The sequence below is a fragment of the Zonotrichia albicollis genome, chromosome 1, assembly GCF_047830755.1.
Source record: "Zonotrichia albicollis isolate bZonAlb1 chromosome 1, bZonAlb1.hap1, whole genome shotgun sequence".
NCBI lineage: Eukaryota > Metazoa > Chordata > Aves > Passeriformes > Passerellidae > Zonotrichia > Zonotrichia albicollis.
The window spans coordinates 68,983,583-69,010,201 of NC_133819.1; the positions used below are offsets into that span (position 1 = coordinate 68,983,583).

At 46.8% G+C, this 26,619-nt stretch overlaps 1 long non-coding RNA gene across 5 annotated transcripts; it reads left to right on the forward strand.

Annotated features, from left to right (window-relative positions):
- The first annotated feature begins 1,244 nt into the window (after positions 1 to 1,244).
- Positions 1,245 to 26,175, forward strand: LOC113458568 (uncharacterized). Of its 5 annotated transcripts, XR_012580948.1 has the most exons (6): positions 1,993 to 2,341; positions 2,877 to 6,827; positions 7,729 to 14,375; positions 17,992 to 18,237; positions 21,740 to 21,883; positions 25,184 to 26,175. It is a non-coding gene; the product is annotated as an uncharacterized LOC113458568 (long non-coding RNA). The 5 variants fall into 5 exon arrangements; XR_012580949.1 differs by lacking the exons at positions 1,993 to 2,341; positions 2,877 to 6,827; positions 7,729 to 14,375 and adding an exon at positions 1,245 to 1,666; XR_012580946.1 differs by lacking the exons at positions 1,993 to 2,341; positions 2,877 to 6,827; positions 7,729 to 14,375 and adding an exon at positions 1,247 to 1,838.
- The last annotated feature ends 444 nt before the right edge of the window (positions 26,176 to 26,619 follow it).

The following is a 26,619-nucleotide window of genomic DNA, read 5'->3' on the forward strand; positions in this document are numbered from 1 at the left end:
TGCTGTTCCCTTAGCATAAGGTAAGAGAGCACAGAATCACTCTTTAATGTTGTGCAATTGGACAGGATTTGGCTTGTCCTGATTTTGTGTTTGGAGAAGTCAGGCTGCCCTTTGTGCTTGATGTTTTACCTCTTTTCCCTTGAAGGTCCAGTGGAGAAATCTGACTAGGTGCTTTTGCATCACTCACTCAGTGCCTGATCTTTGTTTTGCTGAAATTAAAGTACAGCTTCCTAGTCTGTGGCTCACTGTGGGATTTCCCAGTGTTTCACCAGGCTGCAGTCTGATGTACTCTTCAAATACTGAAAAAAGTAGTTGTATTATCTTTACACCTGGTCCAAAGTGCATGTGGCTGTAAGCAGACCAGTTCAGTGGAGAAATCTGGCCCAGAAAAGGACAGTTTCTGTTTTTCAGTCAGTTTAGTTTTGTGTGGTTCGGTTTGATGGCAGAGCTGAGCAGCAAGGGCAGGTGCAGAGAGAGGGGGTCAAGCCCCAGTCCTTCAGGTGTCCTTGTGTGGCTGTGTTTGCAGGAACTGAGGCAGTCTTACTGCCCTCTGTGTCTGCATCTCTCTTGCCACTATCTCTTGGGGGTGTGTGGGTGGGGTGGCAAGAAGTTAATGTTACTCAGTAGCCAGCAAGCAATGGGATAAAGACCCATATTGTGCCTTTCTGATCCCAAGGCTATCCCCCTCCCCCCTTCCATTCTTTGGTTTACTCAGTAGAGCTACCCTGATTCACATAAGCTAACAATCTGTTTGAGAAGAAACAATTAGGCCCATAGAAGTTGTTGACATCTTATTTTCATTTTTTTCAATGGCATAATGGGTGCTCCAGTCCAGCTTGTCCTTTTGTGTTCTCCATCCCAGGCATTCCTCCCAGATGCGAAGTCCCTGTGAGGTTGGGGACAGAACAGTGGCTCTCCCAAACATTTTGGACCGAGAGACTGCTAGTGACACTCAGCATTTCTCACAGAACACGATGTGGCTGTCGAGCAGGCTAGTAATTGAAAACACTGCTGAAACCAGGCAGGCTCCCCAGGCCAGCTGCGGGCCTCTTCCCGTGCCTGCGGAGCGCAGGGTCGGCATTTGCTGGGACCAGCTGCAGGGCTGGGGAGGATGGGGTGTGCTTGCAGGAGGCTACAGGAGCAGCCTCGGGTGTCTTTTCCAGGAAGTTGGGTGCACACTCCCCGCTTCTTCTTTCTCTGTGGTCTTTTGGAGCTCAGCTTAAATCAGATCTGGAAAACAGCATCCTGCTGCAGAAGAGCCAGTGGTCCTAGAAACAGACTCCTACTATAAAAAATCTTACGGGAGCCAGATGCCCCCGACCCTGACAGAGATTGATCAAGCGGCTGGTGGTATCACCTTTCACTTTGCTTTGGCGAGGGGGGAAGCACGGAATGATGGAAAGTGTTCAGGTGGTACTTTCAGAAAGTATTTAAGGGTTGTTGTTGTTGTGCTTTGTTTAAGTGCTGCAAACAGGAAATCAGGTCATTCTACACCACACAGTGCAAGCACAGAGTCAGAAAGGGAGGAGGATGGTGGGTAGCAAGGAGCAGTCACTCCTGAGGAGCAGCCCTTCCTGACTGCAGCACGCTGCAGATGTGTGCTTTGTCAGAGGCTGGAAAAGTTCATCGCCATGGAAAGGAAATCTACTAAACGTGCCTCCTGAAGGTATGGGAGGCTCTGCGACAAGCATTCCGGGACAGGGGGAATCTTTGGCCAGAGAACCGCTTGGGAGAGAAGAGATGCTCGGGTGTGTCACCGCCAGCCTTTGCAGACGCCTTGCGCCAGGCCTTCCCGCGGGGTGTTTCTGCAGCGGGCGCGGTGTCCCGCCGGCCGCTCGGTGAGTGCGGGTTTGTCCCGGGAGCGGGGCAGGGATCGGCGGCCGGGCCGGGCCGGGCGCTCCCGGCAGGTGCTGCCCGCGCCGCCCCCCATCGCCGCCAGAGGGCGCTGCGCCGTGCGCGCCTCCGAGCCGGCGGGGCCGCGCCCGGGCCGTGGGCAGCGAGCGGCGGCGGGGCAGGGGACAGCGGCGGGGACAGCGGGGACAGCGGCGGGGACAGCGGCGGGGACAGGGGACAGCGGCGGCGGGGACAGCGTCGGCCCGGCTCCGCATCCCGCCCGGCCCTCGGCTGCACGCCCTGGGCGTGCCCGCTGTCCCGTCCTGCGCGCAGCATCCCTTTTAAAGACATCGCTGGGCACAAAGGCGGTCTCCCAGAGCAGGATCCTAGGCTGAAACGAAACTTTCTTGGAATAAGTAAATAGCAAGGGTTTGTAGCCTGTTACTCCAGCAGAGCTCATCCTCATTTGCTCATCCTGCTGCAGTTTGCAGTGTGTGACCAGATACGGGTGGGTACTCGTTGTCTTCCTTCCTCTTTATATTTCCAGCAAAAACTTAGTGAAAAGAATAACAGCATCAGAGAAACACAGAGGAGAAAAAAAAAAAAAAAGATGAGGCGGGCCGGCCCAGCAGCCAGCCTCAGGAGATGGTGAGACAGAAGAGCTATTCATTCTGAGAGCCAGTTGCTCTTCGCCCTGCTAGATTATAAATTGGACACCTTATTAAGAGCTGATCCTCCAGCAGCCCCACCCAGGGCTGTGCTCATGCGCTTAACCAGGGCAGCGTAATCCCATTTCACTAGTGATGCCTGTTACTGGATAAGCACATGTGCAAGCGTGGCAGAGCATACAGGGGAAAAAGAAGCAGCACTCTGGCTGTTTTCTGAATTGTCGGTTTAAGAAAAGAAGATAAGAGTCTTGGGAGAGAATGGGGAGGAGGATGGTTTGCACTAAAATTTGGACACTTCCATGACGATGCTAGCTGCCTTACCAAATGATGAAACTGACATAATTTTTGGTTTTATTTTTTTGCTTGTTTTCTCAGTTGTAACACAAAAATGCTGTCTCTCTGTCATGATGTGCCAGCCCAAATGTTGCTGCTGGAATCAAGCACTGGAAAAGCCTGACAAGATATAGCCCCACCAAGGCAGAGGCTTGGCATGGGCCTCTTTGGTGATTCCAAGTTTCAGTTGTGATGGTTTGTTTGGCCACTTACTTCTTGTCAGATGAGCCCAAAGGTCTGAACAAATTTAGGCAGATTTCAAGTTGAATGGTTGTTGCAGTAAAAATTTCATGGAAACTTTTGTTCAACATTTCAGCAAAGTTTTATCAACTTTGGCAAGACTTCCAAGGTTTTCAACCTTCACACACCTTTTAATCATTTGAAAAGTTGTCTACTTTGCATTTGAAATGCACAAAGTTACTGCCAGTTGTTGTCAGAAAAAAACCCCAACCTGATATGGGTTTATTTTTGTGCTGAAGAAAACAGGATGACTTATTATGAACCTGTTTTGGTGTCTCTGAACAGTATCCCTGCTCATACATGCACATTTTTCCTCCCAGGCAAGACCAGCTGGAGGATTCATGGAATGCTAGATGCATCATGATAATTCTGCACTGTCAGGGCATTTATTCTGCACAATGTATAGATACGTGTGGGGTTGGTTCCCCTACTGGGGCACCACTGCTTTACTTTCCTTGGCAGGGAATTTAAACATAGCTAGATGCATTGCAACTGAGCAGTGGTCAGGAAATGAAAAAGTAACATGGACATGCAACTTTAAAACAACATCCTCTCCCTGTGCAGCAGTGAGTTATGGACATGAATTCAGGTATATTTTGGTGGTATCTCAACTTTTTGCCTTGTTTTGCATCTCATATAATTGAAAAGCAATCTTTGGATTTGTTCTAGGAGGAAATAAATTTCTGTCAGATCTAATTATCATTATCATGACTCATTTGTCATTTGGAAATGTTTGCAGGATTCTCTCCAGGTTCTGAGTTGCTGGCTGTTACTGGTGTGTTGGAAAGCAATGACTCCTCAGATGTTCCTGTATACCTTTATCTATCTGCCTGCAATCATTTTATGAGCTCATGAGAATGAACACAAGACATCTTTGACATCCTTCTTTCTCATTTCCTCTCCTATTTTTTACATATGGTGCTTATGCCAATAACCCTTTCCTGGTAAAACAAAGCATCTGAATTCATGCTATGTATGTCTGTCTGTATATGTGATGCCATGTGCCTTCCTTTCTCATCTCCACCAAACTTTGAGCCTGTTGACAGAAGAATATGGATCTGAAAGTGAAGCTCCTGTGAGTTTGAAAGAGAGGGGCAGATGTGTACAAGAAAGAGCCTGTTTGTGCTGAAGCATCAACATGCTGCCAGCCCAGCTCACCTCATCAGACACCAGGGAACTCTCCTGGAAGTCAGACTTCCTCCAGTCTCTCAGTCATGGGCTCTTTGCTCATGCTGATGGTTTTGGTACAGCTGGAACAGAGAAAGGAAAAAAATGTCCTGGAGTTTCTCTCTTGTTCTTGCACTTCTGAGATTTATGGATGTCTCTTGCAGGTTGTGTCCTAGGCAGCAGGGGACATCTGTCCCTGGTGCACACACCCTCCAAAGTGGGCATTTATTTTGTGACAGAGCAGTGTTACTGTCAGGTTTCAAGGTGTCATGTTCCAGGGGTGTGGATGCCCTTAAAGCAATTTTTGCTAAAGTCATGAAGGCTTTGAAAATGAGAGCAAACCCTTGAATTTAAGCTGGGACTGAGCAGTCAGCAGAGCAAAGAGCAGAGCTTAAGCTTGTTCGGTGGTCTTGTGCTGCTGAGTAAATGGCCAGAAGCACTCTTGCATGGGTTGTTCTAAGTCCATTAGGTTGTAGAAATCAAGCATAAGGACCAAGTCCAATCTTTTCAGTTATCTGATTGGAAATTGTGCTGAAGGATTGAAGCTTTTGCAGCAACGCTTACGGGGTTTTCAGGATGATGGAATCCAGATTAAATCTTCAGTTAGTCCTAATGCCAGCAATGGACATTATCAAAGTGTAAAATACTTTCCTATATCATCGTCAGCCCAGGCTCTTGCAACAATTCAGCTTCTGCCAGCTTCATTCACTTGCTGATCTTAGTCAAGCCCTTGAAGAGTTGAGTAATGGTGTTATTTGCATGGGAGGTGAAGAAGATAATGTGGAGATGAGATGGGTGTCATATGTGTACTGCTGACAAGTCAGTCTATGGTGCCACTGAATCTTCTCCAGAGGCTTTATATAGATATTGAACAGGCTGGGTGAGAGGAAAGACTCTTGAGTTATTCAGCAGGTGGAAAAGGTTTTGGAGGTTAAGGAAAGAGCAAGTGTTTATCATAAATCTCTTTGAGTGTACAAGAGATTTATGTAAGGGATGTCTGAAGATGTACCAGCTCAGTTCCATAAGGCTGTGGATGGCATTTATTTTCAAACAGCTGAGCTGGTTGGAAATTTTACAGCCATTCCAGATGCTTGCTACCAATCCTCTGCTGATGGCATCTTTATCCCTTGCTCTGTTCTTAGAAAAGGTTGTCCAAGGTCTTCCTATCTGTCAGGTGAAGCCTTTCAGATAGTTCTAAGTGCAGGCAAGGTGGTGCTTGTTAAGCCAGCAGACATTCCTTATGTTTAAGAGAGAACGCTTTTACTAACACTGCTTTACCCTGAGTTTTAGAAAAGAGGGAGAGGAGAGAAAGTGGCTCAGTTCTTTCCCACAGAACACAGACAGTTCCTGCATTGCCTCCTACAGGTCTGGAGACGTGTTTGGGACTGGATGCATCTGCTGGAATAGACTGTATTATTACTCCTGTTTCATGTGCATGTGCACTTCTACATTTTGTGCCAAGCATGTGTGTAAAATATGTGTGGTGTATTTATTTCTTACATGAGCAACTAAAATAGTGTATTTGGACCTGTGTCAGCCTCCTGTGTAAGCAAAGGCTCTAGGATGGTACACAGTGGGGTAGAAGCCCAGGTAACTAAGAGATAATTATTTTTCAGATTTACTAACAAAGCATTTACAAGAAATTGATATTAATTACATTAATTGATATTAATTACATTACTACCACTGTGGTTAAAGCTGAACCAGTGAGTTATAATAAAATCTTCAAGAATATCCAGTTGGGGCAATGAAGAAAGCTCCTGTACTCAAGGGATCATTGATAAATGGGAGGAAGGAGGAAGAAAATGGGCAGGTGGCTTTTAAGAGATCCTCTAGTTCCTACAGGCTTTCTACATCCCAAAATATAGAAAACTGTCAAAGATTCCTTGGTGCATGCACAGAAAAAACAGAGCAAGCTATAATACTGTGTGTGGCCTAATGGTAAATGTGTCTGTGTGCTGACAGTGCTTTAACACAGAGACACCTGCCAGTACTCACCACAACGATTTTCAGCTAGGGAAATGTGCTCTCCTTTATCAAATGGTAACCTCTGAGGACTGGTGAGACTCAGGAGTTGTCCCAGTATCCATGAAACAACCTGCAGCCTTTCTGAAATGTGGATACAGGAGCACAGTTCCTAAATTACTAATTTCTTGAGGAAAAACCCCTACTTTTCATATACAACTGCTCCTTTATTGTATGACACAAACCTGTGAAAATGGACCACCTCTGATTTCTGAGCCTAACTCCAAATGAGATCTCTAATTTACTGGTCATCCTGTTTCCAACTGGGCCAGATTGGAGCATCCTACCTTAACAACAGCCTGAAACTCTAGCGGAATTTGGACTCTGATCCAAACTCAAGGCACAGGCTCTTCTCTGAATAAAAATAACTAGATCACAAGCTATTCTCGGGTGGTGACTTTTAGACAAGAAACGTAGGGCTTACATAGGTTTTTACTCCTGTCAAATACATCTGGATGCTGCCCTCCTTCTAGCCGATATTCCCGAAGTTCTTTCATTAGCTGAGAGCCAAATAACCCTAACTGGAAGCTGGAAACTGTAGAACAACTGACATATTTCATGGTAAACACTGGTGGTTTTCTTGGTTGTTTTTTTTCCTTGCAGAATATTCTGCTACCCTGGTTGCTGCTGATGCTGATATAATTTCTGTCGTGGCCTGTGATGAATAGCATGAACAATGCTGGGTTGAGATAAGAGCCAACAGTGTGTTGGAAAGCCTTCTCTAAATAGGAATCTCTGTGGTTCTGACTTTCTTGACAGAGAGGTGGCTAAAATGATGTGCTTGGTGCCATTTACACGGCTGGCAAAGCTGCTGGTCACCGGCGCCTTCTCCCCTCCCACAGCACCTGCTGGCAAATCTTCTGGGATTTTTCCTGTTTACTTGGCTATTTCTAGTATAGTGATAGGAATAGTTTCCATTCACGAAGAATGTGGTGGGATAGAGATGGTTATAAGGGATAGGAAGCTGGGACTAAGGAGCAAGCACTAAAATACGGTTTACATCCGTGTGAGCTGGCTGTGTGTGGTACCCCACCGAGGGCATTCCCACTGTGCTCAGCAGATGGATGTTGGGAGGGTTGTGTTGCTGTGTTTTAAGGAAAGAGCACTTTTCTCCTTCGGAGTTGCAAGCAGTCAGTGCACTTCAGTTACTGGAAAGCTCTGGACTGTGTAAATTATTATCCTGTTGGACTGAGGAGCAAACTAGTTTGCTTAAGATGTCACAGGAAGTTTTCAGCTTTGTCAAGAGCATAAACTGCATCTTCTGACTTGTAAATCTGGGCTATAACTGAAGGAGTTTTCTTCCTCTTGACATAGCTGGCCTACCTTATCTTTGATATTATCCCAACTTCCCCTAATCACTGGGTGACATCTGATCTCTGTGACTTTTGTACAGGATCCAAGATCTATTGTACTTGGTCCAAGATCTCACCTTTCATTTCTGGCTCGTCTAATTTTGTTTCAGGCCCTGGCAAATCGGAGAGGCTCATCCCAAGTCCAGCTGCTGAGCCCTTGGAAAGCAGGGATGCATCTTGGCAGTGTATCTCACCACGGCATGGATATTTTCCTGGACCAGCCACAGGAATGGTCACAGTGTCCTCCACTAAACTCTAGTGTGGAGGATGGCTATTGCCACCCACACACTTCCTGCAATTTCTGCTTAAACACAGTGATCTTTACTTGCTGCCTGTGGTTGGTATGTAAAGCTGCTTTCTGTAGGTTTGAAGCTGCTGCCCCCTCCAAACTGGCTTTTATTTTAGTGTTCAGTTCAGTGATTTCAACAGAGAACTTACCAGCCAGTATTTAAGGTTTTACTTAGGGTCAAGCTAATATATAGCATTGCTTTAGTCAACATATTTTTTTTCTTTGGTCTCTAATCTCACTAATTGTTTTAGGGCTGTTGTCTCTTTTTTCCCCCTTGTTCCTTTAAGGATTTGCAGTCACTCTTTTGGGCTATGGATATCATGGGCCAAATCCTGCCCTAATTTACACCTGTGAGACCAATGGGACTAAAGACATGCACATGAGAATATACTTAACAGGATGCTGAAGTTGTTTGCCTGTTTTGAAATGTTGTGTGGAGGATGAATGGTGAGAAATGTCACTTAAGATTATATAACTCCTAAACCTGTAAATAATGATGTATAGATAGCAGCTTCTCTCCTAGCTGCCTACTTTTATTGGTGGTAGAATATATTTATGTTTTCAAAAATTTAAATGTTGTACTTGCTGTAGAATCCCCTACTGGAGTTACAATAATTTAATAGCAGCTTCTTACACTGTACAGCAGTTTCATCATCCTACCTAGTACTAAGGGCTTATCTACACTAGGGGATTTCACAGGCTGAGAACTGCATTCAAATAATGGTTAATATGTATACAAGGGTGAAGATTGATATTTAGGCTTGGTTTTATTAAGGATTTTTACTGTTCAGAATTTGATTGAGCAAATTTTAAAATCTTCAGTTTTCTTACTTCCAACTTTTTTTTTCAATAACTGGAAGCTTTAGTTTGAGTTTTGCAGCTTACCTAATGCAATACAAAGAGAAAAAATTACAATTAGAATAGCTTTGAAATAGGAATAATAAAGCAGCTATGCTGCATTTAAACATGCTGTGTAATGTTTCAATGCACTCTACCAGGAACTCCTTGTTTTCCTGATTTGCTCCTTAGGGAAAATCCTGACCAAATCAGCTGGATTTTGTGATGCATTTTGATTCCAGCACAACAGTATTGCAGCAGAGATTTCTTTACCTAGTGGGTTGAGACGAGCAGGACCAGCAGAGCCGCCCATGCAGAGGGTGTTATTTCAGAAGAAGAGCACTCCCTTACTCACAAAGAGGAGTGATCCAATGTGCCTTCCGTCTGGGGGCAGGAGTGGGAAGGAGGGAGGAGAGGGGGAAAAAGGATGCTTCTTCCCAGAGCTCAGGGCTGCTGGCCAAGAATGTATGTCTAAATTCAAGCCCAGTGAGTGCTGTGCCAGATCCAGAGAGTTTGGAGTCCCTTTGTCCAGAAGCTTGCAATCTATGAGGGAGCTGCCAAATGGGATATGTGGCATCCATGTAATATATCTGGTGCATGAAGACTGGTTCCTACTGTGCTTACTGTATGGCCTGAGGCAAAAGTACTTCTGATTCCCTACTGATGCAGGGCTCACCAGGCCACTGCTGTTCTCTGTAAACCCAGCTCTGCTGGCAGCTCAGGACAGCTCCTGCCTCGGGTCAGGCTGAGGCAGGTGGTGTGCACACGGAGAGGAAAGGTGCTGCTGTGTTTGACCCTGCTCTCCCTCTCTGGGAAGGGAGGACCTGGTGACTTTTGCATTTCTCCCCAGGCTGAACCATTAATCTGATGACAGAAATGAACCTTCCCCCCTGGACTTGGGCCAAAAGGCTGTTTTTTCATTCCCTTCCCCTCCTGTCTCTTTCATAACCGTCATTTCCCTGTATCTCTGGAACATATCACGTACTACTGTCATGTGCTGTAGGTGTGCACCCCGCTTTTCCTTCAGCTATGTCCTGCCTCCCATCTGTTCGATAAGAGCCTCTCCTTGTCTGGCTGATGCCTTTTTGCCACAGATGACAGGGTGGACCGAAGCCATTGCTCCTGCCCCAAGGGAGAGCCTCCACATTAAGGAGGGAGGGAGGGAAATCTGCTCTGGAAACACCACCTACAAGCCTCCATGTCAGCAGGGCTGCAGCAATTCCTGTGGGATGAGAGTGTCTGTGTTCCCGTGTCTCACTGGAAAGTTCAGCCAGTTGTGCTTGTGCAAACCCCTGGAGGGTTTCTGAGGTTGAGCAGGTGTCAGCAAGGACACAGCCTGGGTTGCAGAACTCCTGCGACAGGCTGTGCCAGACAGAGAGGGACCTCACCTTAGTAACAATTAGTTTTGTGTTCCAAATGGTTGCAAAATGGAGGACAGCAGGCAGGAGGAGCTCTGTTTGATGACACTTCCCAAACCAGTGGTACTCAGTTTGGATTTACCATTTTTATACTAATGGATTCTCATCAAATGCCAAGGTTGCTGAGAGCTGCCCATGGAACAACTCTGATACAGGACATGCCATTGTAGAGCCCTGTGCAAGGGCATTGGTTCAGCCAGTGCCCAGGCAGAGGTGCAGCAGAAGTTATGTTATTTGATGCAGCGTGGTTCTCTTAGGCTTGAATTCACAAAGGACCCACCAGGATGTGTGGCAATAGGTTTAATAGCCTAGATCCAGACCATTGCTAGAGAGACTAAAGGAGATGTGATCCCTCCATCCCTCCTAACATCAGTGATGTTCCCAGCACATGTTTCAAGAAGTTTTCTGGGGCTTCTTGTCAAATCCGTGCTCCTGCACTGACAGCGAGAGCTCTGGACCAGAAAACAAGAGCTAAAGCTTTTTCCTGGGGCTGCCCTGAGCAGCTGTGCTGTCTCCTGGGCTGCAGCTCAGCTGCCCTGGCTCCACAGGCAGCAGCCCTGCTTGTCCCCGCAGTGTGTGCCAGGAGGCGGGTTTCAGCTGTGAAACAGAGCATGGTCTGTCCTGTCCTTCCTGGGTCAGGGTCCAGAGAGCATGCCCTTTCCCTGCACCTCACCAGCACGGGAGATAACCTTTCCCCTGCACCTCTCCAGCATGTGCATCTTCTCTGTTCACATCAGGGCTGCTTTTTCCCTGAGCACAGCAAACAATTCCCTGACTTTCTGTCCCATGCTGGCCTGGAGCAAAGCTTTCTGTGTGAGCCTCCCAGGCAGTGTGACTTGTTTCTAGCATGCTACAGGCAGGCCTCTATTCACATGAATGTCCCTGTTAAATATGTATGAATCTGATTGACTACGACTTCCTAGCTGTCCAGGTTTTATTCCTTTTTATTAATTTGTGGATGCCTCCTGCTCAACAGGGAGTTGTAACCACGTCTCAGTGAGTTTTGACTCATTTGAGGGGCTGCCCTTAATCTGCCTATCTTTAAAGCTTCTTCCCCTCCTCCTCCACTCCATCCCCCTCTGGCTCATTTCCCCCCTCCTCTCTCTGCAGCTGCTGGACAGCTTTGTGACCAGCAGTTGGGATGGCTGTTTGCCACTCTCCCATGATTGCTGCCGTGTGCTCCTTCCCTTATGCCTGTAGTGCAGTCCAAGAGGAACTCTCCTCCGCAGCGAGAGAAGCAGGCGCGGCTGTCTCTGGGCTGAAGTGGGAGCTCGTGCTTAGCTCTTACTCCATGAAAAGCCTGGCAATTTTTTTTTATGGCGACCATGTAGACTTGGCAAGCAGCAGCAGCTTTCTCAGCCCAGCTGTTGGCTGCCTCTCTGCCGCAGGTTTTTGCAAGCAAAATGTGCTCACACACCTCAGCCGTGGCCACGTGGAGCCTGGCAGCTTCCCAAGGGCCACCGGTGCCACCACTGCTGCGGGAGAATGGTCAGTGGAGCAGTGGGGATGCTTTGGATGGACAGGATGTTGTCCTGCTGGATCCAGTCAGGAGAGGGGATGAGTGGCAAGGGGCAGCATTGCAACTGGGGAGGGGCTTGTTGATGCTGCAACAAGTGGTGAAGCTGGAGCAGGAAGCTGGTGCTTTGCAAACAGATTTATTGTTGTGAGTGGGGCAAAAGTCCCTGGGACAGCAGTGCCTGTGTGTGGGCAGGTTTGACTTGTATAACCTGCCTTTGCTGGGACTTTGGATAAGATTTTCAGTGGCACAAAAGGAAGTTCAGTGCCTGAATCCTGCTGTGTTTTGCCTTTTAAGCATAATGTTGCTGTTTCCCTTCCTTTTCAGGCCTCAGGGAACCCCCCCCAGGCAGGCCATGCTTGCAGTGATGTGAAGAAAGGGAAGGTTTTGGCAGAGACGCCTCCAAGTGCACATGCTGGCACACAGGCTAGAATGCCACCTGCTGAAGTGGTGGCTGGTTAGAAACAACAGCAAGGCTCAGAGGAAATCAAGGACTTGGAGATTTTGCATCCTTCCCCTGCTACATGTGTCCTACTAGTGTGTTTTGGCGAAGCTGGTGAGCCAGCCAATGCCATGGACATAGGAAAAAGGACATCTCCAGTGCCCTCTTTTGTTCCCTGAAGATTTTATACTGGGTGGTAGTCCCCACACAGGGATGTGCACAGGCCACCTGGATGAGCAGGTGATGTCAAATGTCCTTGTCCTGCCTAATTCAGGAGGGCATGAACTGAAAAAAGAAATGTTTTCCTGGGAGTAGTAGTGGCACTAGCTCTGCCAGGGAGCTTGCTGTGGCCTCTGAGCTGCTCCAGCCTTTGATAGGGGTGCTGATTTCCTGTTGACTCCCAGCCAGAGCCACCTCTGAAATGGTGGTATGGGTCAGGCTGAGATGGGTCCAAGGAGTCCAGGGAGAGTGGAGGCCCCTTTGTCACCCACCTGGTTGTGGGGCAGCCTCCTTGGCCACTATGGGTGGAGGTCAGCTCCTCTGTTGCCCACAAAAGGCTCCTGCTGCTGTGGGATCTGTCCACTGGGTGATGTTCCTCCAGGGAAAAAGCCCTGTGCGACCCATCTTGTCCTTTCATGAGCTAGGAGAGGACTGTGCTGCTGAGGCAGGAGTCAGTAAGAAAAGTGGCTACTTCTCCTTCCCCTTTATTTTTTCTGGATTTATTTTTTTACTTCGCTGTATTTATTTTCACTTTGTTCTTTTTTTTTGTTATTTACTAGGCTCAGCTCCATCATTTTTACTTGTCTCCCTGGTGTGCTCTTCAGGCTGACAGTCCCTTTCACCCTGCTCTCTGCACCTCCCTCCCTGCCTGATGGGAAGGTGGTTCCTGGGGTGCCAGAGTTCATTCCTGTGTGCAGAACCCTGCTCAGCAGAGGAAGCTGTGGGAGGGCCATCCTGCTGCCCCAGCTGGGTGAGAGCCTGTGCCAGGCTGCTCTTACCCTGTGTGACTCAGGTGTCCCTCACTCCTGCTCCCACACACTCGCTGGCCTTTTCCTGCCAGTTCTGAGAGGCCACCTCTCACACAGCCTGTCCCTCTTGAAAGATATGATAGAATTCCTTTATCTCCCAATGCCAGGCAAGCCTGGGATGCTCAGAGGTGCAGATAACATTGCTGCTGTGTGTACCAGGGGCTGGGCAAGGGAGCAGGAAGCCTCTCTTCTCCCTTAGCACTCAGCAGGACACCCTGATCATGTCCCTGCCCTTGCTTTTATTTCTGGGGGATCCCGTTTCTCTTTCCAACAGTTAGCAAATGGCAGTGCAGCCCTTCTGGGTCCTGGTGACCTCCTGGCTGTGCAAAGTCCTTGAGGAAGGGGCAGCAGCCAAAGCCAGCTGGCAGGGGGTCTGGTTACAGCTCCACCAGGAGCTGCAGGACTCTGGAGCAGGGGTGGCCTGGGAGGATGGGTGGGTTCAGGCTGCGGTGCAAAAACTGGTGGAGAAGCCAGGAGGTGCATGAAAAAGCAGTTCATGGCTTGGCAAAGGAGATAAGGAGAAACTTGATCCCTGCCTAAACAATCAAGGTTCTTGTTCCTTCAGGTCTGCCCCTCCAGGGGCATAGTGCAAATGTAAATGTCCAAGTATTTATGTGCTCTGGTATAAATTCAAAACTACTTTTGGTACAATCACAGAAGCAAGAGTAAAACTGTAGTCACCATTAGCACAGAATACCTGTGATGCTTCCATCTAATACCAGAAGGCATTTTCCTGTGATATTTTACAGTGAGAACATAAAGCTGGCATCTTTCAGTTTTGTGATTGAAAGATGTTTACAACAACAAAAATATGTGGGAATTCAGTATTTTCCACATCATCGGATTAAAAGCCCATCTCTCAACTCACTCACTGTTCCACCTAAGGCTTTTACTGCACCTGTCTTCACAAGCATGGGAGCATTCGTGTTTCGTCTGTCTTTTTGTGGCCAGATGAAGTAATCTTGGAGCATGGGTGCGGTGGTGAAAGACACACACAGTGAATTTACATCTCTTGGATAAAAGGAGAAACCGAAGAAAGATTTCCCCTCTGAGCTGGCTTTTATCGTCAGTAGTGTGAACATCTTAGTCAGCACAAGCTCAGACTTCTAAAATTGTGCAGCCGTGTGCTGTGAGAACCTCTGCAGCTTCCTGCTTCCCTGCATCAGCCAAGGATAAAGGCTCCAGGAGCTGGTGCTCCTCTGGCAGGAATGGCTGAGCCCAGGCCAGGTGAGTGGCAGGCTCTGAAACTCTGTGTGTGACCCTGCTCCTCTGGAATGTGGGAAAACACCCTCCCATTTGATTTCAACAAATCACCTCAAGCCAGATCCTGTAGCATGTTGAGAATCAGTGGATATAGACTAGAGAACAGAATTAGCTGGGAGAATCCTAATGTTTTGTGAAATCATTTCCATGACACAGATGTGATACCAGAATGGGATGCTGCATGTTTAAGTACTCAAGTCTCCAGGAAGCAAGAATATGCAGATACTCTGACTCACTAGAAGAAAAATTACTTGTAGTGACTCAAACACTTGGATGCTGTGGATTCCTAATTAATCACTGTGCTCCACCATGGGTCCAAAATCCTCCTTTCAGGATCAGAGAATGTTTGTGGCCTTGAGGATTCCTGCTCTGGTGCAGCTGTCTAGGTGGACAGATTAACCTCTTGCTGCCTGTTTGCAGTATGGTCTGCAGACCTAATTAATTTCTGGGCTGGTAGCAGAAATGACCTGGTAGGCTCTGAAAGCTCGATGATGGTAGTTTTGCCTAAAAGAGGGACTTAGCAGGGAACACTTGGTTGGGGTGACCATGTGACTTGAGGAATCCCCAGGAAGGTCTGCTGCAGGTTTGGCAGCAATCTCACGGCCAAGGGGCTGCAGACTCAGACTTTTCTGGGAGGAGTCTGATCCAGTGGTGTGTTGGAGCTGGGAAACCCTGGGGAACCCTGCAACCCTGCCCTTCTTTTGCAAGAGAACAGTACGAGGTGCCTCCCTCTGCCTTGACGTGCCTGGTCGGCTGGGAAGCTGTTCCCGTTGGGCAAAAGGTGAAATTTATGTCTTTCATAACTTTGTGTTTGGATTTTGTGCTGTGCTCATTTTGTACAACGTGGTACAGAACACGAATATTATGCATTGAGATAGTTCATCTCCTCTGCCCTAAGCCCAAAGTGCATGCTGCTGTCACCACAGGAAAATAGTGTGACCACAGAGGGAAGAAAAGAATGCTTCTTTTCAGAGTTTGTGCTAATTTTGCCCTTAATTGGTATGTTACAAACCTAGCAAATCATAAATAAAACCTGAGTTTTCCTTTTTCTAAAACTAGGTCTTAAAATATAACTTGACTTAGATTTGAGTTGAAAAGGCAAGCTTTTGAAAGAGATGAAGCATGCCCTCATGTGGCAATATTTTTTCCTTATAATACCTGTTTGTTTTGGTTTTAATCCCCAAATAATCTATTGCAACAAGTTATGTCATGACGTCAGAGCTGGCATACAGCATGGGTGTTGTGATACAAAGCTGGTGTGCACACAAAATGTTCAGAAATAATTATATGAGTTCTAACTCTCCTGTTACTTGAGTCCCTGCATGAGTGCTTTTATTCTAAAATAAGACTAGCTCCACACAGGAGTTCACAAATAAACAAAGGTGTGAAATAAAACTTGTCCTGTCCTCTGCTCTGTGGGGAAGTAATTTTCCACAACTGAGAGCAAAGTTTAAAATTGTTACAAAGTGGACAACTTGGTTTGAAACCAGAATAATTGATTTTGAAGTCAATTTTAATCTAAACCAAAATAAACTGAAAATTAAATACACATTCACAGAGCTGGCGTGAATAACTCACTGTAAAAATCGTGGTATTTGTTGAGCTGCTAGAACTTCCTCATGTCTATACAAGGTTTGCAACTGTGTAGATAAACTTTTGAAAGCCTGGCTCTGCTGTAAGTTTTACATTTTTTGACACATAAAGGTTGGGTTTTAAAACCCCAGCTGACATTTCCCAGCTTGATAAATAGGGAAGTTTTACTCTTTCCTGACACAGCATTGTCTGCTTTACTGTAGATCAATTTCCTGTTTTTTCTTTCCTGAACTTAATGTAATTCATAGAAATTACTGGGTCCCAACAGCTTATTGGGATTTTTTATAATATTATTTTTCAGTGATTACAGATGGATTGGTATCTTTTATCCAGAGCATCATAAAGAGTAAAGAAAAAAAATATATGGTGATCTTGGGAAGTCTGACTGGGGAGCGTGTGATGGAGGCCATCAAGTTTCAAACTTCAAGGAAGCCTTTGAAACCCCAGAGTTTCCAGTGTGCTGCCTGGTCACTGTTTCCATCAGCTGGCCCTTCACCAGATTCCTGGGAAGATGGCACCAGGCAATCACATGCACCACAGGCTCCCTGAGGTTCATGGTCTTCCTTGCAGAGCCTTGCAAAGCTTGCAGGATGGTTGGGGCTGGCTGAAGAGCAGTAGGAGTTGCTTTCTCATCTTCCTCTCCAGGCTACATTCCCTGCTAATACAGGCAGCTCCCTCCTGTGCTGAGGGTAGTTTCCATGGAGTCAGGAAATATGAGAAGCAGAGAAGTGGGAAACTCTGGATCCACTAGACAAGTCTCGCTTCTCCTTGGGGGCCTGAATGTGTGTGCAAGCTGTGGGTGGTCTGAATTTTGGGTGCTTGAGCAGGAGGCTTTGGATATTGGTGTGGATGTCCAAGTTGCTTTGAGAATACTTTAGGCTGAATGAGAAGTGAATTCCCTAAATCTCTCCCCTAGGGTCTCACTGACTTTCAGCAAAACCACCCCTCAGAGGCAGCTCAGCAATCTTCAATTCATGGAGTTGATGCTCTGCTATCGAATTCCATTTGAAAAGGTTTTTGTGCTGTAGTCTGGTGGCTGGTTACTTAACTGGTGCAGCTTACAGACCTCCACTGGCTGTTGCACGTCTTTTAATTTTTAAGGGTTTATTTCGGCTCCTTTGTGAAGTGTAAGGAAATGGATGATTAGCAAAATTCTTCCCAGTATTTTAGAAGCATTAGTAAATGTTGAATAAAGGGCAATCGCACTGTTGTTTTCATGGGAACTGTGAAATAAAGACTGCTAGATTAGGTGCAATCCTGATCTTAAAGTCACAACTCTTACACAATGTTTTTTGCACTCTGGTGCAAAAACTCGTATGTGAGAATGTGTGCTAGCAATGAGCCAAGTAATTCTGCACTGCAGGAGTCCCACCAACTTCATCTCCAAGCTGGTAATGAACATGGGCCTGGACACGTCCAACTGATGTGTTTGCCTGCAGAAATTATCTATGTACAGTCAATGACAGCAGTGTCCTTCATATGCTGGGTTTGATGCAGTGAGCATACGTGACACTTCTGCTTTGCTTCCTCTTCTTAGCTGTGCTCTGCCTTCTGTAATCTAGCCAGAGACACCCTGTTCCTGGGAAAAGGCACCCTGTGCCTGGAAAAAGGCAAGCTGGGCAGCTGTGTTGGAGAACTTGTGTCATCCTCCAGCAGCTAGCTGATCCCCTGTGCCTTGCTGCTCTTTTGCACAGCTTCAGTACCTGAGCCAGTGTGTTTCCAGCTGGCAGTGGTGTGCCTGAGCAGGGCTGAGCAGCAACTGCTTGGAGGACCAGAGTGCTGTGGTTGGAGCAGAGGTGCTTGCTGATGTAGCTGACTAGATGAACTGGTTGACTGGTTAAATACTGGTGGCAAAAGAACTTGCAAATCTGCTTTGCAGAACTGGGTGGGTCTCAGCCACATCCTCACTGGCTTCGGTATTTGTCCTCAAGCCTGATTTCCATTTTCTGTACACCCTTTGCTTTCTGTTCTCCTTCTTTTTCGGCAGGAGATGTCAGCCAGTAGGTTGTGGCAGCCTGTCAGAAGTGACTGGAGACCTTTGTTGGATGAATAAAGCCTATCCACTCCCTGTCCAACCTGACAACAACAACACAGAAGGCATGGGGCACCCAGTCACAGTCCTGCTGCTCATCTTTCAAACTGCAGGAGATGAATAGCAATGTCACCCCAGGACACACCACCCTGGAGGCACTGCCAGGAGAGTCATGGCAACATCTCAGCAGGTGGTTTTCAGGTGAAGAGCACTTAAGGCCATGGCTGTGAATGCTCTCTCTTTTCCCAGGCCCTTCAGCAATTTAGAATGCTTTCTGTTCAGGTGCATCTGAAACAGGTATTACAAGGTACACAGCTCCTGCTGCTCCCTCTGCAAGGCTGAGATGCAGGGCAGGTATTCCCCCTCCCTGAGGGGCTTCACCCATGTGTGCTTCCTGCACTGTGGGGCTCCAGCCTGTTTGCAGAGATGGCACACTGGCCATTTTTGATGGCACATTCACCATTTTTGATGGCACATTGACCATTTTTGCTTCTTGCTGTACACCGGCAATCCCTGGCTGCTCTCCCACTGATGTAGCTCACTGTGCCTGTGGGATGTCGAGGTGGCAGGGGGAGGGACAGCAGCTGCTGGGGATGTGGGGAGGAACAGCAGGCTGCTGCCTCAGCCCTTCTGCCTGGGGGGATGCTGGCTGGAACGGTCAGGGGGGAAAGGGAAGAGATGCCTCCAAGAAGGAGCTGGGCCACTATGCTCACCCTCCTCCAAACCCATCTGCCCTTGCTCATCTGCAAGGCTTTGATGCATGTAGACAAGTGCCAGGGAAGTTTAATCCAGCTGGCTAGGGTGCTGTTAGGCAGGGAATTGCCACCTCAACCTTTAATCACCTGAGCAAGTGCTAGGTGAGCCTGTAAAGCTCAGTCTGAAAATGATGGCATTGCAGAGAAAGGCAGAGGTTCTGTCCAGGATTGATCCTGGCTAGCAGCTCCCTTGTGAGGAATGGGCTGTGCTGCATGTACTCCTTCAGTCTGCTCAGGCCACTTCTGAGGGGCTGGTCTTGGAGTGGGTCCATCCCTGGCTTGCGGGAAGAGGAGCATTTGTCTGGGTCCTTGTTGGGGGAAATCCTGAGGGCTCTGAAGCATGTGGCCAGTTCTGCTTGTCTTCCACAATGTCCTACAACAGCAGGAATATTGTACAAGGAGGTGACTTGGGCAGTACTGAGAGTTTTCACAGCACGTGGCACACCCTCAACTGAAAATTTGCATAAATACCTTTCCAAGTAATGAGTATTTTCTAAATAGAATCAAAATCACATGAGAGGCAGGGAGGGGCATTTACGGGAAAGGCAGGTTTGCTACATTTGGATCTCATGCAAGAAATGGGATTAATACTGTCCACAAAAGTTAGAGCATGAATTTTAAGGGTCTGGTTGAGGAAGTTCCTTAGCACAGATGGAATGACCTTGATGCTTTTGAGCTGACAAAGCCAGTTAATGCCAAGAAGCAGTTTTTGTATCCATGGCAGGGAAGGGAGACCATTGGTCCCAATGACACCTCTTCAGGACACCTCCATGTGAGCCTAAGGGAGCAGAGAGATCCCCACAGGGTATAGTGATGATTGCTGTTGAAGATTGCAACCAAAACCCAGGAACCACCCTCTTTTTAAGACAGAGTTTGAGAGGTAGAGTTAGTTTATTTATAATTATCCACTTAAGGTCTTCCTCTCTAGTTGCTCTCAGAGCATTTTCCAGAGGACACTGCTATTCTTACCCTGCCTTATCCCATGGGGAAAAGCACAGCAGTAAGGTGGCTGAGCTGTGGTCAGTGCAAAGCCTGGTGAAGGAGGGATTGTGCTCTCTGGGATTTCAGCTAGGTGGTTGCTACCAGTTAAGTTACAAGTCATATAAAAATATCTGTTCTGTTCTCTTTATTTAGAAAACACCATTTCCAGCGAGAAGCGGGTAGAGTCAGAAATCCCTGCTGCTTCCACTTCTTTTCCCTACCAGTCTGCCTGTCAATTCCCTTTTACCATTTTACATGTGGTCACTTGATACCAGCAGCTGTTTTGGGACATCTCTATCCGTCACATCCTTCTTTTTATTTCAGTGTGCAAAAGTTTGAGTGCACCACAAAAAACCAAACCAAAGCAAAACAAAAAAACCCACATTAACAAAATATGAGTTTCCTCCCAGGTTCAGTTCTAAACACGTCACTTTAATGATGTCTAAACTATCCAGCACTTGATGAGCAAAACATTACTATCTTCTAGCCACATTTGTTTTCCCTGTCTCCCAGAGCATTATAGTCACCCAGGGAGAACTGCGTGTTCTACTTCGCTGCTGTAAAGCTATTATGGGTATGAAAAGTTCCCATTAATCTGCTCCACACATGGATGTTTCTGGATAAAGTTCAGTAGCCAGATCCCTCTTTCTTTGTGTGTATCAAACGAAGCAGAAAAATGCCTCCAATTTAAAGACACCAAATGAATAACCAAATAGATGAGATTAATTTTTGTTTAATCCACGTGGGCAGCGAAGCCAATGGCCAATGTTTGTGTGTGGACTTCTCCCGGGAGTTCATTACCAGCCGAGTCTGTAATAAGTTAATGCAGAGATTCCATGGAAATAGGGGGTTAATTATATGCAGAGGATGTTGGCCAATGTACAGCTTTGAACAGCAAAAATAGCCCAAGTCTTCTGTTTTGGATGTGGAATCAATTAACGAGGTCTGCGACATGTACCAGAATCTGTTAAGACACTTGTACTATAAGGATACTTATTTTCTTTTTTTTTTTTTTAGTTTAAATAAAAAGCTAAAGAAAATAAGTGGGTAATGGAAGGCAACGGAGAGAAAGACATGAGACTGGTAATAAAACACTGGACTTTGGCCTGGGGCCAAGGCAGTCTTTTCAATGGGTCTGAAGTTTGGACGGCAGCACAGTTTGAACCAGTTCTCACTAACTGTCCAAAAGGTTATACCGTAATAGACAGAGAGAGGAGGTTGATTTTAGTTTACCAACTCCCTTCTCTCTGCTGGCAGGAGTGTTATGCTGCTGAGATGCTGTAGTCATTACACTGACGGATATCAGCATGTGGCGTGGCGTGCTGCAGATTCAGCTCCGAAGCTGAAACACAAAAATTCTCCTTGATGCCGGTTGGCACAAACTTAATTTTTCCCCCTTCTTTCCACATCTGGTTTTAATAAAAAATGTGTCTTTCTGCGCTTCCCCCCCCCCTTGCCACATCTTTAGAAATGGCTTTTTTAAAGAAAAAAAAAAAAGTGTGTACAGAGTGTCACTCCCCTTCCTCTGTATTCCTAGGTTTTAGAAATAATTGTATGTATGTGTGGTAGCTCAGTAGAGGAGCTTGGGAGCTGAACAGAGCACAGCATATGCTTTTGCAAAGGGATGTTTCATAAAAAAAGCAGAGGAAGACCAGATTACTTTTACTCTTTTACTTCAGAGCAGTGAAACACACTTTTGACTATTACAAGTTTTCAAGGAGCCACTTAAACAGGTAGAATACAAATTTGAAAGAAAAAGATCTGACCCTTTTTCAACCCGTTTCACTTTAGGACAAGCTCTGGGCATGTTCCAGGCATTTCTAAAGTCCCTCACTGTTTTATTTTTTTTTCCCCTCACCCTCTTCTTCCAACTTGGTCCCTAAACACATTAATTTGTTCCTAGAAGTTATCTACTTGTTTGTTGTGTTTTAGGTTTGTTTTTTTGTTGTTGTTTGTTTTGCACACAGAAATCCTCAGACCAAAGCAAACACTGCCACAGAAAAATGTTGCAATTCAACCCAGTTTTGAGGGAAGTGCCCCTGATAACTTCTCAGCTCCAAAGAGAAGCAGTGGAGGCTGGGGCCACCGAGTCTCCATGGAAATCACAGAGGGTAAGGTTTGTTTAACTAATTAGTGGTAATCCTGCATAACTCTGTGGAGTGTAATTTATGGGGTTTCTACCAGGTTCTATGTTCAGCTCCTCAGGGAGTGCCTGGAGCCCTGGGTTTTGTCACACATGGACTCCTGGAGACTGGCAGGGTTTGGAGATCTGAGGGGCCAGCTAGGGCGCATGGCTTGAGGTCAAGTGCCCTCCAGCGCTCTGCATCTGGTGGTGGGCAAGCATCATGCCTGGCTGCTGTCCCAAAGGTACTCTTGGGATCCAGAATGCAGGCCAGGACGTGGGCAGGATGGACACCTGGCCTGAGGAGGCTGACTGCACGCGGGACCTTGGTGTGCCCCACCAGGGAAATGGACTCTGTCAGCAGGGGCAGTGCAGAGACCACCCTGACCTTTCACCTGCCTGCCTGGCTGCTTAGAGTTAAAGTGTTACCAGGGATGGCGGCTGCAGCCTCCACACAGCAGATCTGGTGTGACCATCGCCGCCCAGGGCCACCTGGGGACAAGGTCCAAGCACTGGGAAGGGAAGGGAAGGTTGTTTCTGTGGCAGCTCGTCAGGCAGCCAGGAAAGCAGGGCCAGGGAAGCCAGGCAGGAGGAGGATGTGACAGCAGGGCTCAGGTGACAAGGCCTTGGGCTGTCAGGGCCATGAGGAGATGCAAAAGCTGCAGGGCTTGTTAGTCAGGGCCACAGCCTGCCCAGGGAGCCCACAGGGCCCCAGCCTGCCAAAGGAGCACACAGGGCCCCATTTTGCCAAAGGACACAGTGCCCCAGCCTGCCAAAGGACACAGGGCCCCAGCCAGCCCAGGGAGCCCACAGTAAGAAGAAGGTTTCTTAGCCAGTGCGTGGGAATGGGCAGTGCCTTTATTTTGCCTGTAATGCCAGGGGCAGCTTCAGGCACTGTTACAGGTGCACTGAGTGCCAGCATTCAGCTCCCCAGGACCTGCCAGGTGTTGGAGCAGGAGCAGGCTACATCTGCTCTCTGGCCGGCCACAATTCTAAATGGAAAAGGTACTTCCCAAGTACCAGAGCACCACTCCCTCACTTATATCCTGGAACAGGTCCAATTAGGGTCATAACCAAGGGAAATGGGAACATCCAGCCCCATTCATGCTGTAAGAAAACACCACCTTTCTTTTGTTTTTCTGAACTATCTGGGGAGTGCCATAAGACAGGGGTCTCTACTGTCTGGGTCTTTTTAGATTTAGTTCTTCCCTGTTTAGGAGTGCTTTAGGATGGAATGACCTTCTGCTGACACGGTTGAGTAGTGCCATGTCCCATCCCTCTAACACAGCTGAAACCCTTCACAGAGCAAGAATGGGTGATGGCTGCCTAATTCCTCTGCAACCAACCTAAGCAAGGAAGTATAATTATGATAGTTATCGCTGGGGGATGTTTCAAAGGGAAAGCATGCTAGATACTTAGACTAAGCACTTAATTTTTTTTCTATCAAATTACTTCCAGCCCAGCAGCTAGCTCTATGTACATAATAGCTCTGTTGGCTTCAATGAGGTCCTTCAGTTAAGGTCAGCTAAATACCTGCCCCATGATAGCAGGCCACAGACCAGATGCAAGATGCCATGGTGTCACCTCATCCACTCCTTTCCTGTTCTGCTGCAGATTCCCACCCCACTAGCTCATTTTCAGCATTTGGCTTTGTATAGTTTTAAATTAATCAAGCTCCATCGGACTTTACTATTAAACCACTGTTCATTTCCCTTTTAAACCCCAGATTTTTGTTCACACTCTAATAAGAGCACATACCAATATTTTATCTTTTCTGCAGTGTATCCCCAGGCAGAAATTATATTGTAATAATAAACTGGCTAGCTTGTTTTAACAGTTCCTGGCTTTTGGCTTTATGCAACACTGCAGGTGTGATTCTAGTAGCAATACTGTAGGTGTGAATTATTATGTTAGTGTAATAGGCTGTACTTTATTGTGCTTTATTGCTTAATTGGCTTCTTCCATAAGGATTCTGCAGTTGTTAGTGGGAACTAATGCCAAGCTTTTCTGTGAAAAGAATGGTACTCTTTTTTTGGTGTTTACTAAGGTCAGTAATTTCAGTGGGTGACTGGCTTTGGGAAATGAAGGAAAGATGTTACTAAATGAATTCAGAAAGTGCTTACTATGTCCTTAATATAAAGCAGAGCAGGCTAAAAGATGCTCCTTGTTATGTGTAGATACTTGTAACCCCAACAAGCCCTTTGGGAAAACAGCTGGCTGAGCTTTCTGGCAAAGGAAGCCCTCTCCTATGCTCGGGGGATTCCCAGGTGGTGGGCAATATCTCTGGGTGGTTACATGCTCTGTGACCTCCTCTCCCCTCTCTATCCTTCCTAGCACTTTACTTTTTTCAGAAGATGGAAGATCAAAGTTTTGTCATCACAGCAGCACACAGGGTGATCCCCTTGCCAGTGCATCCCTGCAGGGGTGCACCCCGGGCAGGGGGCTGCCTTCCCCTGCCACATGGCTTGCCTGAAACATCGGGAATGTGGGCAGCCCTCCAGAACATGTGCAGATCCTGCCACCCTGCCTGGGAATCAAGGGCCAGGGAGGAAGGAGTCCCAGGGGCACCCAGATGCCCCACTGATGCCTCCACCACTTGAAACCTGAGACAACTTCAAAATGTGCAGCCACACCCTGGTGTGGGGACCAAGGGTGTTTTTCAGTGGTTTGAAATAATGAAAGCTGCTGCTCCAGTGAGTCACTCAAATTCCCACCATGTACTCTTGCTAAATGATTTCGCCTCTGCTTCCCTGTGCTCCCCAGCACTGTGCCTACTCATGCTGCTGAAGTTCATTTTTGGTCTCACACCTTCATTTAAGCCTTCTTCTGTTTGTCTGGAGCTGCAGTTTAGCAGACGGATCTGTATTTACTTTCAGCTGGGTGAAATATTTATGCCTGGCATCTTGTTTGCAGGAGTAGTGGGGTAGGTGATTTCCCAAGTGGGATCTTCATCACACAGAGTAGGAAACTTTTGTTTTTCCCTTCTTCTTGTGATGGTGTTTTCCAAAACTATTAATGCAAAGCAGGCCTGGGCAGTAGCTACAAAATATGGAAGTAGATCTAGATTCTGAAGTCACAGGGTTTCGCCTGGTTCCCCCAAAACACTGAGGCCATATCTGTGGTGGACGCTACCTTGCCCTACTGGGGATCAAACTGAAAATATGCAGAGCTGAAAGTGCAGTGCATGGACCATTAATGGTTGGGTTAACAGGTGTTAGCCATGCACAGATTGTCCTTTTCTATGGCTGAAGCAGGAAAAGTTGTAGTGCTCATTTTTTCCTTTTTCCAGGTCTCACCGAGTCCAACCCAAAGGAGAGGAGCGGGTTTGAGCTGTGTTTGCATATCTGGCCAGGAAGAGAGGACTCATGTCTGCCACAAAGGTCTCAGTGTGGTTTGTGCTGAAGTGGGATCCCACATCTGGGATCTACCCAAGAGCTACATCATCCTCTCTTAGAGATAGGAAAGCTTCATAAAGGGAAGACTTTGAATCAGGAGTCCGCTGTGCATTGCAACATTTATTGCCATGATTCACATACCTCCAGTGTTACTGCAAATCCGGGCAAAATGTGAAATGATTCTCTCTCTTATCTTTGAGGAAATGCAACATGCTCCAACCATGCTGACTCTGAAAGTCAGCTCTACCCTGCTTTGGGCCACAGAAATTGTCAGGATTTTTGAAAAAGCTCAACAAACCTCAACACCACAGTCGCGCCAATTATTTTTGAAGTGATTTGGGAACAACTCAGGGTTTTTTCTTTTCACCTTTTGCAGCTACATAGACACCCTTGGAGTTCTGCAGGTACATACCAACTTATGAAGGAGCTGGAGGCACTAAGAGAGCTGGAACATGATGAATAACTGTCAAATTACAGGGAACACTTTAAAATGTCTTAAACCTCTCCCCTGCCCTGCTTCATCGTGGCAACTAGGACATGAGCCTTTAGCTAGGCTGTCTTTCCCCGAGGCTGTCCCTTCACTTGGGACAGGAGATGATCTGAAACCATGGGCAAGGGGTTCAGAATCTTCATGACAAAATCATGGTATGGAATAGAAAGAGAGACTGGGTGAGCTGCAGCACAGGGGATCATGCATGTGCCAGCACCAGAGTCTTCAGACTTTGATCATACCCACAGCTTGACTGCCAGATAAACCACCTGCTTTTGTTTGCACAATTGCAAAATGGCTCTGCAGCATCTCTAGCAATTGCTCAGAGAAGAAAGAAATACTTTTCTTGCATTCTTAGCATAGCAGGTGTTTTTAGAAATTAAAGGATTAAAGAGATGAATTCTGCATTTTATTTTGGCCCTTTGCAATATCCCTGCTCTGTGTCTGAAATGTTTTCTTCTCCAAAGAGACAAGCAGAAGTAGTCAGCTCTTTACAGACAGTGTTTTTAGGTTTATCAATGTTAAGGTTGTTTTCTTGTACACATTTCAGTACTGTTTTTTGTTTTACATAGCTGGGGGTACTTTGTTGCCCTGCTGTATTTAGCAGAAAAACTTAAGAAGTTTGTTTCTCACTCCTGTTTGCCATGGAGGCCTCAATCCCAGAGAAAATTGTAAAAGCAACTCAGTTAATCAAAGGTTAAACAAAATGAAGGAAGTTTGTATGGTGCCCTGAAGGTTATTAGACTCAAGGTCTGAGCAGCTGCCAAGGGGAGTGAGTTCCAGGGCAGGAGCATTCATCTGAGAAATTCCAGTTGCTGGACGTGGAGGGGTTGAACCTGG